The following is a 6089-nucleotide window of genomic DNA, read 5'->3' as shown; positions in this document are numbered from 1 at the left end:
ATGTGTTTAGGTATACAGGGGGAATTCCTGGAACCGCTGAATAAATTCATTGGAGAGACCGTGAGCTTACACACTAGTCTTAAGAGCTTCTGGTTGTGAGTGAGGCTGACTGTCAAACTAAACGTTGTGAAAAAAGAACACAACCAATCTGCTAACGTAACAGTCATTGTAGTGGAGAATATGGCAAGACGGGTGAGAGATGGGAAATTGTGAGAGGGAGACATAACTAATTCCAAAATATCCTCTTCTATCAGTTTTTTACATCGGTAGGGCAACAGCCAGGGTAATTTTATTTTCAATTAGGAAGAACTTTAAAGCCTGTTTACCTTGCCCTCCATTTTTTAAATGTTTGTATTCATAATTTGTGCTCTACTGCATTGTCATTTGAGATGCTGTCTTCTTTCAGGGAAGAGTGGAAGCCTGCAGGATGCTGATTATGTGGCAGCCAGATGTTCTACTTTGGAATTAATATGCCTGCAATGAGAGATATTCCTGTTTTTATTCCAGATCATTTCTCCTCTGTAATACTCTTGACACCTGCAGTGAAACTCTTAATGGGCCAAAAGACTGTTTGCTTGTCGAATGGACAGAGGGAGGCCCAGGGGAGGATACAAGGCATGTGTTGATTTTCAGGAAATCCGCAGGAGACCAAGGAGAGCCATGGGAAGCTAGACATCACTTTTTTACCCTGGCCTGGGTTCATTCATGGTGCCAACCAGCTGCACCCTCCCTTCCTACCCACTTTTCCTGCAGTGAGAGCAAGGGTGAGCGGCGTACTTTTCCTGCCAGGAAGTAAGTTGCAGTGTGGCTCTTGGAGGCCTTGACGGATTGATCCCTCTCCTCCTCAGTGTGCCAGCAGAGCGTCCAGCTGGTTATGAGCCTTTTTCTTCTTTCGTCTCCTTCTCCCTGCTCTCGCTGTCTCTCTCCAAGCCCTGTCAGTCAGTCAGGGGAGGGATCCAGACTATGCTTCCTGGAAGAGCTTCCCTTTTAAAGCGGCATCATAGAGCCCTGTATATCATGGCTCCAGATCAGAGTCGTTAACCTTGCTCGCTTGGTGACTCAACGTTGGCAGCAGTAGTAATGGGATGGAATACTTTATCATGCAGCAACTGTAACACAGGCTAAGTGGATGCATTTGTCCCCTATTAGTCTAGGGCAGGTGTGTCAAACATATGGCCCCCGGGTCCAATCCGGCCCACGGGTGGTTTGAGTAAACCCCCCCCAAAGTAAAAAACAAAACTTAATATACTTCAAAATGCCTAAAACCAATACAAAACTGTAGAAGTTTTTTGACTGTGTCTCGGTCCCTAATATTCACCAAAATGAAAGCTAGACAATCAGGGAGCATCGAAAATTCAAAAAAATGATGGACTATTGTTTTTCAAATTTTGACAGCGAGGAAATATAACACATTTTCAATGCGGCCCTCCAGACCTCGTTGAAGACCGAATGCACCCCACGGGGCAACATTAGTTTGACACCCCATGTCTAGTGAGAACTCCTCATTGGAAGTTCTAAACCCAATCAGTGACAATCATCGTTTTTGTTGTTGTATGGGAGAGTCGTGAAATCTTTTATTATGTAGCCTATCCAATGTTGATTGAGGAAGACAGATATTGTAACCCAGATATTGTGTCCCTAGTTCTGCTTAACATACTCTTTCTCTATCCAACTCTGCATGAATCTATTAACCAACATAGGAAAACATTCCTTGAAACATACTCACTCAAACAGTGAAGATGACATCTCTTATGTTGTCTCTTGCAGTGCTGACACCCCATGATGGCCAGAAGGGATAGGTGCATTCCAGAATGTTATTAAGGGGAGAGATGGGCCTGCTGTTCTCTACTTGACAACAGGCATCTGTACAAGGTAATCAAATGGTCTCTCATGCAATAAAGCGGAAATCAAATTCAGCCTTCCCAACAGACTAAGTTCTCTCTACACATGATTCCAAGCCATGAACCTCTGAGATTTAGTTAACTGCACGAAGCCTTTACAGTTTGATTGGCTAAATAGTCTCGAGTCATCATATCTATGTCTACATTAATTAATTTACAGTTAGTAGAATATCATTATACAGTTGAAGTCAGAAGTTTACATACACTTAGGCTGGAGTCATTAAAACTAATTTTTCAACCACTTCACAAATTTCTTGTTGACAAACTATAGTTTTGGCAAGTCGGTTAGGACATCTACTTTGAGCATGACATGACAAGTAAATTTTACAACAATTGTTTACAGACAGATTATTTCACTTATAATTCACTATATCACAATTCCAGTGGGTCAGAAGTTTACATACACTAAGTTGACTGTGCCTTTAAACAGCTTGGAAAATTCCAGAAAATGATGTCATGGCTTTAGAAGCTTCTGATAGGCTAATTGACATCATTTGAGTCAATTGGAGGTGTACCTGTGGATGTATTTCAAGGCCTACCTTCAAACTCAGTGCCTCTTTAATTGACATCATGGGAAAATCAAAAGAAATCAGCAAAGACCTCAGATTTTTTTTTTGTAGACCTCCACAAGTCTGGTTCATCCTTGGGAGCAATTTCCAAACGCCTGAAGGTACCATGTTCATCTGTACAAACAATAGTACGCAAGTATAAACACCATGGAACCACGCAGCCGTTATATCGCTCAGGAAGCGTTCCGTCTCCTAGAGATGAACGTACTTCGGTGCGAAAAGTGAAACCTTGTGAATATGCTGGAGGAAACGGGTACAAAAGTATCTATATCCACAGTAAAACGAGTCCTATAAATTGACATAACCTGAAAGACCGCTCAGCAAGGAAGAAGCCACTGCTCCAAAACCACCATAAAAAAGGCAGACTACGGTTTGCAACTGCACATGGGGACAAAGATTGTCGTTTTTGGAGAAATGTCCTCTGGTCTGATGAAACAAAAATAGAACTGTTTGGCCATAATGACCATCGTTATGTTTGGAGGAAAAAGGTGAGGCTTGCAAGCCGAAGAACACCATCTCAACCGTGAAGAATGGGGGTGGCAGCATCATGTTGTGGAGGTGCTTTGCTGCGGGAGGGACTGGTGCACTTCACAAAATAGATGGCATCATAAGGGAGGAGAATTATGTGGATATATTGAAGCAACATCTCAAGACATCAGTCAGGAAGTTAAAGCTTGGTCGCAAATGGGTCTTCCAAATGGACAATGACCCCAAGCATACTTCCAAAGTTGTGGCAAAATGGCTTAAGGACAACAAAGTCAAGTTATTGGAGTGGCCATCACAAAGCCTTGCCCTCAATCATATAGAACCTTTGTGGGCAGAACTGAAAAAGCATGTGCGAGCAAGGAGGCCTACAAACCTGACTCAGTTACACCAGCTCTGTCAGGAGGAATGGGCCAAAATTCACCCAACCTATTGTGGGAAGCTTGTGGAAGACTACCCGAAACATTTGACCCAAGTTAAACAATTTTGAGGCAATGCTACCAAATACTAATTGAGTGTATGTAAACTTCTGGCCCACTGGGAATGTGATGAAAGAAATAAAAGCTAAAATCAATCAATCAATCTCTCTACTATTATTCTGACATTTCACATTCTTAAAATAAAGTGGTGATCCTAACTGACCTAAGACAGGGAATTTTTACTAGGATTAAATGTCAGGAATTGTGAAAAACTGAGTTTAAATGTATTTGGCTAAGGTGTATGTAAACTTCCGACTTCAACTGTATGTGTATTCAGCTGATCTTCCCGTAGGGTTTCTTACACCAGAACATGCAATTGGTCAAGATAAAGCAAAGCAGTGCGACAAACAGAGCTACACATGGGATAAACAAACGTACAGTCAATAACATAATAGAAAAATGTATATACAGTGTGCGCAAATGTAGTAAGATTAGGGAGGTAAGGCAATAAATAGGCCATAGTGGCAAAATAATGACAAATTAGCATTGGAGTGGTAGATGTGCAGTAACTGAAACATTTGTCTATGCACTATCCACATATGCACTTATTAGCCTTTATGATTGGCATCATGCTGTGATGTATTGAACTTGCATTTGAAACCTATGCAACTGTGGCGGATACTGTTCAATAAGTACTGAAAGCAAGGCACAGACAGCACCTACTGTTTAATCAACATTTGATTGATCATTTTTATTCTGAAACTTCTACAGGGCTGGATGCCTTGGGAGGCCAATGGAGATTCATACACAGCCCTGACCATAACTTCCCCTGGAAACTGGTTTCAGACGGTGTTTTAGAGTATCAATAACATATCTAGCACCATTTGAAATCAGTGTTCTTGGTGTAAGGAGCACACCATTTAAAGCAGGATGGATGAATGCATACAGTAGGCCTACGGCAGTCTCATCGTTTCGCACACATTTGGCTAGGTGGTACTGGTGGGGGTTAACATTATTTGTTGACGGGATTGCATGACAATAAAAACATTCTATTCCGTGTCCAATTATGTAAATGTCATACTGGAATATGTTATTCTTGAAATCGCAGCGCCAGCACAACACACCTCCCCAGGGACTGACAACAATCCCAGGATCACACCTTACATCATGACCCCTCTTGCCAAGGCTGACTGTTTTCTTTTGGTGTTTAGAGTCTCTTCTATTTCTAGCACCATTTGAAATCAGTTACAATGTAGGGGGAATATCATCTGAACAGAAGATGAAAAACACCCTTGGTTCCTCCACACAAGTTCTCTTTGATCAAGTCACATCCTTTTTGCTCAAATCTCAAGTAACCTGAGCTAGCTTGTTATAGGTAGTCAAATGTGATCAAACGCACATCCTGGGTGCAGGGCCGAAAGCTCCACCATGTACCTTTATTAATAAACAAACAACGTTTAGATCCTGCAAGGATCTTTGTCAGGTAATTTCACCAGAAGTATACCACACCCATATGTATAGACATAAGACAAGCACCAATTATATGGCTGAGCAATTAGTGCTTTTTGAGGTCCGTTCGGTTTTGGTTCGACTATTGAAAAATAATCATGATTTTCGATTATATATATTTTTTTACATTAAATGCACTATGCATTATGTGGGTTGAATGATGTAAAAAAACACAGAAAAAAACAATACAAGTCCAATGATGGTCGTGACTGCCCATGACTGCTTATCAATTATTAACCATCAGTTATTCACATTATTTTAAAGGAGCAATCAGCAGTTGCTACATCCATTGTGGGACTTATAAATTAATTATAATGTACCCATTGATTCTTGAAGAATATAATGAGCTTAGTTCAACTGTCGTACCCCATCAGAACCCAAAATATAAGCTTGTTTTACTCCAACCTTGTAAACAAAGTATACGTAAACAAACACTATATAGGCTAAAAGCATGGTTAAAAACTATACATTTTGATATCATGGATGGTCAGTCTTGCATCCATAGCTTTGTCTATGCATTTGAGAGAGGTTATATTTCTCCTGTCCCATCCCTAGGCTTCTTACAAAAAAAACAGGTGGGGAGGAGCTTTGTTTTGTTTCAACTGTTGATTGCCGTTTTTCATAAAAGATTTCAGCTGTGTTTATTAGATTTGTATTATTTGATGACTTTATTACTTCATTCCAAGTCTACATCTCCTCTCTTTAGCACTGCTGCCTATACCTTCCTACAAAATCACTTTTTTAGTAGTTCTTCAAAGTAAATAAGGCATACTTTTATGACTGCTGAATTCCAACTATCAATCACTTAGATTATGTTTTCAGGTAGATATCTCACAAAGAAAGTGTTCTCTCTGTATCCCCTCTTGATCATACATTATTTTGTCTCGAGTAGCAGGCATAAAAGAAACACAGACCGGACAAGTAGCCGTACACTGGATCATGGCCATTGTAGTTAATTATCAAGTTTACTGCGCTGAAATACACTACATGACCAAGAGTATGTGGACACCTGCTCGTCAAACATCTCATTCCAAAATCATGGGCATTAATATGGAGTTGGTCCCCTCTTTGATGCTATAACAGTCTCCACTCTTCTGGGAAGGTTGTCCACCAGATGTTAGAACATTGATGTGGGGACTTGCTTCTATTCAGCCACAAGAGCATTAGTAAGGTCGGGCAATGATGTTGGGTGATTAGGCCTGAATCAC

General features: G+C 40.7%; 1 long non-coding RNA gene across 1 annotated transcript; it reads left to right on the top strand.

Annotated features, from left to right (window-relative positions):
* The first annotated feature begins 501 nt into the window (after positions 1–501).
* LOC139535669 (uncharacterized) lies at positions 502–5528 on the top strand. Its single transcript, XR_011667175.1, has 2 exons — positions 502–1872; positions 4144–5528. It is a non-coding gene; the product is annotated as an uncharacterized lncRNA (long non-coding RNA).
* The last annotated feature ends 561 nt before the right edge of the window (positions 5529–6089 follow it).

This window comes from Salvelinus alpinus, chromosome 12 (genome assembly GCF_045679555.1).
Source record: "Salvelinus alpinus chromosome 12, SLU_Salpinus.1, whole genome shotgun sequence".
In the NCBI taxonomy this organism is placed as follows: Eukaryota; Metazoa; Chordata; class Actinopteri; order Salmoniformes; family Salmonidae; genus Salvelinus; species Salvelinus alpinus.
This window is presented reverse-complemented; position numbering and strand designations above follow the sequence as displayed.